The sequence below is a fragment of the Rhinoraja longicauda genome, chromosome 5 (assembly GCF_053455715.1).
Source record: "Rhinoraja longicauda isolate Sanriku21f chromosome 5, sRhiLon1.1, whole genome shotgun sequence".
Lineage (NCBI taxonomy): Eukaryota > Metazoa > Chordata > Chondrichthyes > Rajiformes > Arhynchobatidae > Rhinoraja > Rhinoraja longicauda.
In genome coordinates this window covers 28,325,522-28,338,354 of record NC_135957.1, presented here as the reverse complement: position 1 = coordinate 28,338,354, position 12,833 = coordinate 28,325,522, and positions in this window count along the sequence as shown.

The window sequence follows — 12,833 nt, the reverse complement described above, 5'->3', positions numbered from 1 at the left end:
GTTGATGATATTGGAAATGTCTATTTCACGCAGAAGTTCATGTTAAATGCTCATTAGAGTGAGATTGTTCAATCTGTTTTGACCCATGGTGCTCCTTAGTTCATTTTTAATCCTTTTCAGTTTTGAAAATGAGCGTTCTCCACTGCAGTTGGGAACCATGAGTGACAAATAGATGCGCAAGCCATTTTCTACATTTGGAAAACAAGACTCCAAAGAATTGGCAGTTATCAAACGGTACAACTGTATGTGACTCTACAAGGTCTTGTTCGGCGCCAATATCAGAAGCAAGATCAGCTTTCAACAGTTCAGTAAACTGCACAAATTCTTCACCAAGACTTTCTTTCAGATCTTCCGGATATGATTTGATAAGATTTGATGACTTCTTTACAATCTCTTATGGTGTAAATGACTGTAACTGATGAATAATTCCAAATACACCATTCATCTTTTGATAAGCTTTCTGGCATTTTGACAGGGCAGAAAGCAAGCTATCAATAATGGCAAGAAATGTTCAACTTTTAAACTTCTGAGAAGGTGTTTGAGATTCAAGAGTGCTGGAACCACTGAATCATCATACGTGGAATTTCACTTGTGTACTCTTCAAGTTTGTTGTTGATAATCTTCACACTCAGTCAGATCCTTGGCTTTTTGCTCAATGTCTGAAAAAATAGACTGCATAGCTTGAATATATCCATGCAAGGATTCATAGCATGCACAATCTGTGTTCAAGTCTTGGCCAGAAGATTGCAAAGAAGCACTGATCATTTGAAAACGCTGTAATACTTGATCCCACAATATGACCATTATTCATGTTTCCAACTTCATCATGGTTGAAAGTAATCCACGAGCCTGTTGTCGACACTCTGCCTTCTGATCATTGCTATTTGAAATGTCATCCAAGACTTGTTTTATTGCAGAAAAGCTGTGTCATAAAGTGCTTTTGTTGCATCTGCACGAGCTGACCACCTGGTATCTGACATTCTTTTCACAATGGGCGAATGAGCACCACCATCAGATAATGCAGCAGAAAGGAGATCCCACCGATAAGTAGCAGATAAAAATGTGTACAGGCTTTCTACAAAGTCAAAGAAAATTAATGCTTCTTGACAACATTCAGCAGCACATTTTCCAACCAAATTTCGTGATTGTACAAAACATGGAATGTAATCCGCAAACTCATTCAGCTCTTTAATTCATGCTTGTAAGCCACTATACTTGCCACTCATGTTGCTGGCATTGTCATAACTTTCACCACGGCAGTCTTTTATATTCCCTCTCTCCTAGATGCTGCCTGACCTGTTGAGTTACTCCAGCATTTTGTGATACATTCTTATATATCAATGTCATTTTCCTTTAAAAAGTCAAGTAAACTTTGAGCAAGCTGTTCAGCACCCTGACCTTCCATATCCAAAACTTCACAAATCTTTCAACTGGTCCAGACATAACGCACAAAGTCAGCTGGTCCACATTAGATATATCTGGAGTAGAATCCAATGAAACTGAATAATACTTGTATTTCTTCACTTCACCGATAATGTGATCCAGTATGCTGGATCCAATCAGAATGATGAATTCCTCACATGTTGTTTTAGATAGGTATGATTTATGTCCTTTTCCTTTGTTTGCATGAGTATTTCTGTGCTCTGCCAGAAAAGGGTCAAACTTGACCAGTAATTCTAACAACCCCAAGTAATTTCCATTATGAGGAGAGCCAACAGTTTCATCATTACCACAAAATGAAAGGCCTCGTTCTGCTAAAAACATTACAACTTCAATTATTCGCTCTAGGAGTGTGCGCCAATACTTTTGTTCAGTCTCCATTTGTGTCACAAGTTGGGAATCGACACGTTCACCTTTGGTTTTGCACATCGACAGTGAAATTAAACCTTGTCTATGTGAGGAACTTTCTGCATGTCGACGTAATAGATTGCTTGCATTTTTCCAGTCATTAAACCCCTCTTCATTAAACTTTGATGAACATCCTGAAGTCATAACCTTGCATGGGAAACAGAATAGGCTTCCATTGCTTTCTGAATAGCATCACCAATTTCTTGCATGTTGCTTGTTTGTAGGTTTATGAACGTATGTGAAATAAGACTTCTGACACTGCCAAGGATTCTGTTCATTGTCATACCATCGCATGGATGAAGAGAAGTCACTATTAGCATGTTGACATTCATCACTTCCCTTGGCTATCCAATATTCACGATCACAATCATCTAGTTTGTTTGGCCATTCACCAATATGATTAGAGAGTACTTGGTCTTTTCACTTGTTCTTTCGCATTCAATGGTTGCTGGCTGTTGCTGTATCATGCCTTCTGCCGCACTAGTATTAGCTGTTCCTATATTTCCAGCTTCAAGCGTTATAGCACCATCACCATGAACATTCAAATATGCTATCAACTTACGTGTTTTTGATATCACAAGTTGGTCTCTTCTTTCTTTTTTTCCCTTTGCTCTACATTTTGCACCTCCAGAAGCATAGTGATGTCCAATATCTCTGTTTTTTTTGCTAGTTGCTGTCTGCAATGGAAAGAAATTTCAATGAAATATGCATTTAAAAAGGAATGGTTTATGTAAATAAACATCTGAACGTCAGGAAATAAAAAGGTATGTGTTGTGTTTTCAGGTGTAAACCCGAGCTGCTGGAACACACAGAATATATTAAAATAAACAAATTAAAATTTGTACAAGAACTAATAATACAACCAGGTAGAAGAAATAAAGTAGTAACAACACCTGAGCAAGCAAGAAGAGTTAATCGACCACCCCATCTCACCCGGCGACACTGACCCTCACCCCCCCCCCCCCGCCTCCACACACACCCCACACCCCGGCAATACTGACCCTCACCCCCACACACCACACCCCTGGCAACACTGACCCTCACCCCTCCCCCACACACACGCCACACCCCGGCAACACTGACCCTCACCCCCCCCCCCTCCACACCACACCCCGGCGACACTGACCCTCACCCACACACACGCCTCCACACACACCCCACACCCCGGCAATACTGACCCTCACCCCCACACACCACACCCCTGGCAACACTGACCCTCACCCCTCCCCCACACACACACCACACCCCTGGCAACACTGACCCTCACCCCCCCCCCCCCACACACACACACACACACACACCCCGGCAACACTGACCCTCACCCCCCCACACACACACACTCCCGGCAACACTGACCCTCACACCACTTTGTGCCCCAAACCAGCCCCAACCCACATCTTGTCAAAGCACCAACTAACGGTGCTCCCCCCCCCCCACCCCACAATGTACCCCGGTCTCTCACCTCGGTGCCACTGCCTGTCTCTGTCTTGCTGCCTGTGCCGGTCTCTGACTCTCTGGGTGTGTGGGGGGGCGAGGGTCTGTGTCTTGGGGTTGGCGGTGACGCGCCGGCTGTCCATTGGTCCGCACAGCCCCGCCAACACATTCAAACCGCGGCGGTTGGGGACCGGCCGGCAGGCTCAACACAGCGCCCCTCAGTGGCATGCTGATTTCAAGCATTTAGCTTGCAAGCATTTAGTGCGGGGCCCGTAGCAAATACTACTTTTGCTACAATGTTAATCCGGCACTGGGTATTTCTGAAGAATAATGGTCGAAGGTCAGAAAACCTCTCAACACTGTCATTCATTTTCATCGTCTGTAGCCCAAGTAATTGCTGAACCAGATGAAACCTTTGTTGCTGATTGTGCAAAATGCTGAAGAATGTGAGGCATTGTGGATGTTTAAACAATAATGTCCTTTTACCCCACTGGAGCTTTTCATTCACACATATAAAACTGGTTAATGGGCTTGATTGACTTTGAAAAGTTTTATCTCTAAACGTCTTGGCTTTAAGCATTCAGAATGGGTTTTTAATCGTGGGTAGTTTGCGAGCTTAATGTGACAAGCCATGCAAGTGAGGCAGTCATTTAGAACACAGGTAATGGCTCTGGATTCTGGGTGAAATTCTAACTTTTATTTTATCAAATGTCGCCGCGTTTATGTTGCAGAGTCAACTGCAACAGAGATGGTTCTTTTTGTAAAGAAACGGCATTCTTAATGAGAAAGGATTTTTCCAAGGTTTGAATTTGAAATCATTCCAGACTGGAAGAGCACACATTATAATTCGTGTAAGAATTATAATTCTGTCATTTAACCATTTTATCATCTGCTTTTAAAAAAGCTATCCCTTCCCTTACAGCTTCTTCTGCAACTTGGATGCAATATACTCCCACGAGTACTGCTTCTTGGGAAATCCCCTAACAGTGACAAAGTTCCTGAGCATGCATATCTCTGAAGATCTGTCCTAGGCCCAGCACATTGATACAATTATAAAGAAGGAACAGCAATGCCTCTACTTCCTTCGAAGACTGAGGAGATTCCGTATGTTGACGAATACGTTCTTGAGCTTCTAAAGCTGTTCAGTGGAGAGCATATTGACTGGTTGCATCACGGCCTGGTTCAGCAACTCCAACACCTAGAAATGTATGAGATTACAATAAGTGGTGGACACTGCCCAGTCCATCACAGGTACTGACTTCCCCACCATCGAAGTGATCTACAGGAGGTACTGCCTCAAAGAGACGACCAGTATCATTAAGGACCCACACCACCTTGGCCATGCTCTGGTTTCACTCCTGCCATCGGGAAGAATGTACAGGTGCCTAAAAACTCTAATCTTCAGGTTCAGGAACAGCTTCTTTCCAACAACTATCAAGCTATTGAACACTACAAACCCTAACTACGAACTAAAAACTGTCTTGGTTGCACTTGGGACTTTAGGCTTTGTTTAATTTTGCACTTTTTAAAAGTATTGAACATTTTTTTGTTTATTGTGTTATCTATTGAGTACTGTGTTTATAAACCTGTGTGGTGCTGCAAGTAAGAATATAATTGTTCCATTTCAATATATATGGTAATTAAAGCCTATTGACTCTTCTCTTGACTCTGTTTCATTCTGACCTCATCATTGACTCTATCCACACTTCACACTGCTCGGCAAGACCACCAGTCTAATCAAGGATGAGTCGCACTCCCTCTCCTTCCCTCTTCCATCAGGCAAGAAGTACAGAAGTGTGAAAATGCATACTTACAGATTCAGGGACAGCTGTTATCAGGCAACTGAGCCTTCTTATCACCAACTAGAGAGCGGTCCTGATCTACCATCTCCCTCATTGGAGACCCGTGGACTATCTTTAATTGGATTTTATTGGGCTTTATCTTGCACTAAACATTATTCCATTTATCCTCTATCTGTGCACTGCGGAAAACTTGATTGTAATCATGTAGAGTCTTTAAACTGACTGGAGAACATGCAACAAAAAAGGTTTTTCACTACCTCGGTACACATGACAATAATAAACTAAACTAAACATCTGTGAGAAATCCACAAAACTAATGTTGGAAGCACGCGCTCTTCCACAGATGGAATAAAAAGGTGTCACTGCAGCCGGTGGGTGGGTAGCTTGAGATGGTGAACTCCATCTGTCACTTACATGGAGCCTCTGTGCTCCTGACACATGGATTACACATTCTCTATTGCTTCTCTATTCAAGCAGTCGTGTGCCAGGTATTCCCAAGGATTTGTTTTGACCAGAATACCAGAGTGACAGTGTAAATAATACTGGCAGACCACTTGTGGACTCCCAACTAAATAGGTTAAGACTGACCCAGAGTTGAAGGATGGCTGTGTTGGAACTGGCCAGAAGAGACTGAATCAGAACTACTCTCAATGCCCTTTTTAAGGAAAATAAACCTCCCAACTAAGCTTATTTTTCCATAAATCATCAGTCCTAACTTTAACAATATTTTTAGTCCTGGCAAAAGGTGTGATTGAGTAATTCTATTTGCTTTTAATCTTAATTTGCACAACACCAAAATTGGTTGAGTTGCAGCCAGTGAAGACGCTCCAAAGAGTATACAGTGGGATTTGGATCAGTTACAGATGCGAGCAGAGAAATGGCAGATGGAATTTAAACCAAGGAAGTGTGAGGTCTTTTGCTCTGGGAGGTCAAATATAAAGGGGAAATATACAGTATTATACACAGTAGGGGAAAGACCCTTGATGGCAATGAGATTCTGAGGGATCTTGGGTTCAAGCCTTTAGCTCCCCAAAAGTGACAACACTAGTAGAGAAGGCATATTGTTTGCTTGCCATCGTCAGTTGGGGCATTGAGTACAAGAGTCAGGAAGTCATGTTGCAGCTTTATAGACCACTTTAGAATATTGCAAGCTATTCTGATTGCACCAATACAGGAAGATTGTGGATGTTTTGAAGAGGTTTACCAGAATGCTGCCCAATTTACAAAGGGTATTGGCTCTAAGGAGACTATATGGCCAGACATGAATTGTTTTCTCTGTCAAAGATTGAATAAGACATAGAAGTTTATAAAATTGAGAGGTGTTCATAGTTAGACAGTTAGAACCACCTTCCCAGGCTGAAAAGACTAGAGGGCATAGTTTTATGGTCAGAGGGGGAAAGTTTTTTTGCACAGTGGTTGGAACCTGGAATGAGCTGCCAGGGGTGGTGGTGGAAGCAGAAATGACAGGAACATTTAAGAGGTTTTTAAATAGGCACATGGATATGCAGGGAATTGATCCAAGTACAAGCAGTTGAGATTAAGTTGGCATTACGTTTGGCACAGACACTGTGGGCTGAAGTTTCTGCACTGTTTGTTGTATGAATGTTTTGTTTTTACACACGTCATATTCCTCAAATATTTGCAGCTTATGATTAATAAAATAATTTAGAAGAATGACATCCAGACCATATAATAGCCTTGTTATTCACTTTAAAGGATACATTCCAAAGAAATTTGGTGATTTCCTGGGCTGAGCTTTTGAATAAAATGAAGAATGCAGATCCTGACATTCAACATTTTCTGCCGTCTTAGCTACCAAAAACCTGTACATAATTTGAACATATTATTTAATTCAATCATTTGAGTCACAATGCTTTAGATCATTATAACTGATCATAAGGTCATAAAGAAGAAGAAGGGTCTCGACCCGAAGCGTCACCCATTCCTTCTCTCCTGAGATGCTGCCTGACCTGCTGAATTACTCCAGCATTTTGTGGATAAATACCTTCGATAAGGTCATAAGGAATAGGAGTAGAATAAGGGTGGACACAGTGGCACAGTGGTAGAGTTGCGGCCTTCCAGCGCTTGCAGCGCCGGAGACCCAGGTTCGACCACGACTACAGGTGCTGTCTGTACAGAGTTTGTACGTTCTCCCCGTGACTGCGTGGGTTTTCTCCGAGATCTTCGGTTTCCTCCCACACTCCAAAGATGTACAGGTTTGTAGGTTAATTGGCTTGGTGTATGTGTAAATTGTCCCTAGTGTGTAGGATAGTGTTAATGTGTGGGATCGCTGATTGATGCGGAGTCGGTGGGCCGAAGGGCCAGTTTCCACGCTGCAGCTGTAAACTAAACTAAAAATTAGGCCATTCGGTCCATCAAGTCTACTCTGTCATTCAATTATGGCTGATCTAACACCTTTCTCCTGTCTTCTCCCCATAACCTCTGATACCGGTACTAATCAAGAAATACTAATCTATCATAAAGAACAAACAATTTGCACTTGGATGCCATTTATATATAAATATTTCTGAGTCGATGGCAAGGAGGAATTCCAAAACCCAGTGCTTGGGTAGTGAGGATAGACACAAAATACTGGAGCAACTCAGCAGGACAGGCAGCATCTCTGGATTGAAGGAATGGGTGACATTTTGGGTCAAGACACTTCTTCCGACTTCAGGGAGGTTGTGGCTGGCAATGACAGGATTGGAGTTGGTGGAGTAGAGGAAGAGTATGGAAGGGCGAAGGAGATCAGTGACAATAGACAATAGGTGCAGGAGTAGGCCATTCGGCCCTTCGAGCCAGCACCACCATTCAATGTGATCATGGCAGATCATTCACAATCAGTACCCCGTTCCCGCCTTCTCCCCATACCCCCTGACTCCGCTATCATTAAGAGCTCTATCGAGCTCTCTCTTGAAAGCATCCAGAGAATTGGCCTCCACTGCCTTCTGAGGCAGAGAATTCCACATATTTACAACTCTCTGAGTAAAAATGTTTTTCCTCATCTCCGTTCTAAATGGCCTACCCCTTATTCTTAAACTGTGGCGGATGATGGGGAACTGTGCTGTATAGATTAATTTGGACTGAGGATTTGGGGGATGTGGAGGTGGCTCGGCAATCAAATATGCACATGAATAAAAACTTCAATTTTGTGGTTTCTGAAAGCCAATGTAAGTCACCTGGTGATAAGCGAGTGAAATCTGGTGGGATTTAGATTGACGACAATATTTTCGATGTGATGAAAAAGCAACTGTCATTCGACAACAAAAACAGAAATGCTGGAAGAACTCAGCCAGCCAAGCAACATTTGTGGAGGGAGAAACCAGTTAACATTTAGGCTATTTGCAACTAGTTAATGCTGACCCTTCCTCAGAACTGGGGGAAGAGTGGAGGATGTACAGTTTTCAAAGCAGAGCTGGGGAGAGCAGTAATGTGCAAGACTAAATACCACATGAAGATTGGTGAAAGGGGCTCAAGTTTTGAGCACGAGTACTAAGGTATTCAAGAGATACTGGCTGAGAACCCCATCGAAAGAAATCCTGCTGGAGAGAGGATGAGAACCTAAAGTTTTAAATAAAATACAGTATTGCAGGTGACCCCAGGGTCAAGGGGGGTCTCCTAAAAAAGAATAGCCCGTAATGCGAAGCCGCATCATTGCACAGAGAAACGTGAGTGGAAAAGAATAGACACAAAATGCTGTTTTATGTAACTCAGCGGGACAGGCAGCATCTCTGGAGAGAAGGAATGGAATTTAGTTTATTTACGTATGCTTTTCACACAAATTCCGTGAGTGAATTTCATGCCATAACTCATACTTGGGGAATTTCCGTACCTTCGGGTGGCCTGTCTGTGTTCCCCACCACTGTCAACACATGGAATCTGACTGAAATGCTGATGGTGATTTGTGCTTTGGAAGCAGAAAAATGAACTGAGGAGCAGTGTTTGATAAAGACAACTTTGTCATCAAAGATGAGGCTCCATGTGAGGAGTTCACTGGATTTCTATCAAATTCAGCTCGTGGATTTGAGTTGGGACTTTATTGTTCGACTCCCTCTTGTGGTTCAATGATGACACAAAATGGAGAAAGAACAGGGTGCAATACTGCTTAACTGAGTTTGACTTGGTCGGTGTTTACATACGTTGATGCCATTGTGATAGATTTGGGTTGAGAAGCAGGAGGCTTGTCGTGGATTGGAGAGAGCAATGGGGAAATAGGATGGAAGCAAATAGAGAGGAAGACCCTTCCCGACCCGGAGTGTCGTCTATCCATTCTTACCCCAGATGCTGCCTACCTAGGGAATTCCTTCAGCAGTGGCACAGCGGTAGAGTTGCTGCCTCACAGTGCCAGAGACCGGGGTTTGATCCTAACTACAGGTGCTGTCTGTACACAGTCTGTACGTTCTCTCCATGACCTGCATGGATATTCTCCGGCTGCTCCAGTTTCTGTCCACGCTCAAGAGACATGTAGGTTTGTAGGTTAATGGCTTCTGTAAATTGTCCCTAGTGTGTAGGATAGAACTGGTGTTCGGGGATTTCTGGTCGGTGCAGACCCAGTGGGCTGAAGGGCCTGTTTCCACGCTGTATCTCTGGAGGTGGTGGCCCTTCGCGGATGACGATGGCTTGGTTGTGCAGTCTCATTTCTTTTGGGATCGAGTGTGGTTCATGAGTCCTATGCACAAGCCACACACGCGGGAACAGTGGGGGCTCATGAAGGCCGCTATGGAGGGATTTGGGGCTGCAGCCTTCCTCCTATCTCTGGCACTAATGAGTCGGCTTTGGCGATTGTCTTCGAAACTGCTGACCGCCTTCCTAGTGGTTGTACACCAGCCAATCCTGTCACTGACACGGTTTTCCAGTTCTACTGGGGCTAGGCCTGCTTGCTGGAGGTGGTCCTTGATACAGTCTTTGAACCATTTCTTTGAGCGCCCTGGGTTCCATTGACCCTGTGACAGAACTCTGTACAGGAGTTCACGAGGCATGTGGGATTGCTGTATCTCTAAACTTAACTGGACAATCTGTGTTTTTCTCAAGTTTCCAACATCTCTGGTCTCATGTCCTGATATTTGTGGATTTTGCGCCACTTATATTGTTCTGTTTGTTTTACAACAAATGAATTGTAGCTGCTGTTGGAAAAGTAAAGTGGCAGTAAATCTATGTGGCAGCAAGCTTCCACAGGCATACAATAACCAAGTAATTTGAGTAACTCAGCAGGTCACGCGGCCTGACCCGCGGAGTTACTCCAGTACCTTGTGTCTTTTTCCATAAACAGGCATCTGCAGTTCCCTGTCTCCATGCCCAACTAATTATTCTCTCAGTCATGCAGAGTGAGGGATGAGTTATTGTCAGTACACTGCCTGACGCACCATTTCGGCAAGATACAACAGCATTAGTGATATTTGAAGTGTTTGAATGGCTGAAGAAGTTGTGTACACAGCTCCATTCAACTTTGTGTAGGAAGGAACTGTAGATGCTGGTTTACACCGAAGATAGACACATAATGCTGGAGTAATTCAGCATTCAGACTGGCGAAGGCAGCTAATATCTTTTGTCAATGTGGTTAAAGAAAAGCTTGTGATATACTAGTAAGCATTTTGTCCATTTACGGTTCCCTTTGTAAATTGGATTTCATTTGAAAATTGCAATGATAAATGTATCAGGTGACCATTCATTATTACTTTGTTTATATACACGCAAAGGTGCTTAAAATTATTCCTTTGAATATGGTTACATTAAACATTCCGGTCATTGGGCCTGTCTAAGAAAGCATTACGCATGGAGGTATGTTCATTGTGGACACTAAATATTATTTGATCTTGGGAGGATGGAAGGCAAGTTAGATGGAAAGTCTCAAATCACCTTGAAAGTGTGAAGGGTTCAAGCCATCTGTCGCTTAATTCACAGAGTTTCTGTGAAAGATATAGCTTTCCTGATGAGACTATCTGGAGGCAAAGTATTAGCTGGTAAAATCAAAATATCAAGAAATGTTAAAGTACAATGTTTCATCCTGAAGAAGTGTCTCGAACCAAAACGTCACTTATTCCTTTTCTACAGAAATGCTGCCTGACTCAATGAGTTACTCCAGCTTTTTGTGTCTATCTGCAATGTTTCATTTTTCTGTTGTCGGTACATATAATAATTAAACACATGATTCTCATGACTCTTGAATGATCTGCCAATAATACTTCCATTGAGTATTCAAAATCAGTTTCACTGAGATATACCCTCTGCGCTGCATGTTGCCAAACAAATCAGGCTGAGTTTTCTGTAGAGGCCTGGACAATATGTATACAACGAGCAAAGTCACCCCAACAGTCAGATTATCTTGTCGTTATCGTGGTGGTGGAGGGAATGCACCATGGGCAGGTTGACGGCTGCATTTTGTATAATAATAATAATAATGTATTTTATTTATATAGCGCTTTTCATATACTCAAAGACGCTTTACAGAGATTTAGAGAACATAGGGAAATGAATAAATAGATAAATAAGTAAATAAATAAACGAACAGAGAAAGGAGACAGAAGGTGAGGTGACCTTCAGTGGTTGAAGGCAGTACTGAACAGGTGAGACTTCAGCGATGTTTTGAATGTGGTGAGTGTGGAGGAGTCTCTAACGTTTTGGGGTAGTGAGTTCCATAGGGTGGGAGCAGCGATGGAGAAAGCCCTGTCCCCCCAGGATCTGAGTTTGGTCCGGATGTGGGGGGATAGGAGATTGGCAGCAGCAGAGCGGAGGGTGCAGGTGGGAGTGTGCCTGTGGAGGAGGTCGGTCAGGTAGGATGGGGCCAGGTTATGGAGGGCTTTGTAGGTTATGAGGAGGATTTTGTACTGGATTCTCTGGGGGATGGGGAGCCAGTGGAGTTTATAAAGGGCGGGGGTGATATGGTCACGGATCGGGGTGTGGGTGAGTAGACGGGCAGCGGAGTTTTGAATGTATTGAAGTTTACTGATGATTTTTGAGGGTGCGCCATAGAGGAGGCTGTTGCAGTAGTCCAGGCGGGAGGTGATGAAGGCGTGGATGCATTATAATGCATTGATAATTGCATTTCAAAGGTACTCGCCGGGCAGAGTACTCTAACACACCGTGAGCAATTAAGGTTTGCTTGATTAGTCTGCTTCTTAAGGAGAAATAAAAGGAGCTTCTGCACTGGAACAAACATGATCAGGAAGCTGTATTTTCAGGCATGAGTGTGGGAAAGCTATACATGCTGACACTAACCACCAACATATGGTTAAAGTACAGTTAACTGTTGGACGTTGTCATTGTGTGAAGGTAACCTGAGAACTGTGTGCAATGGGATGGATTCTTGTTACTTAAAGAAGTCAAACGTGACCTGCTGTGCTGCACTGAATCAGGAAATTGGATATTTGGCCACGCTTACCTGACAATAGCATCTGTCGTCTGGGCTGCAGGGGAAGGTATGAATGGCTGGATGATTTCACCGTGGCTTTTTGTTGAGTCTTAAACTAAATCACTTTACTGCTTCAGGTACCGTGACAAAGATAGGCATTCCTTACCAGATTATTGTGGCCTCGGGTAGTTTCTAGAGATATGTGGCAGATATGAAGATGATTTATCTCAAAATATGTTCTCCTAGTACAACAGGAATCCCCTCCGGCTATGGTAAATCTACTCTTAATCCAAACTGCTTAAATAAAATAATCCTGCATTGTGCCCTCTCCACGTTAACTCTCAAATCACAGAAAATCAATCAGCAGCAATTCATGCATTTTTTTAAAAGTTCTTATTTGT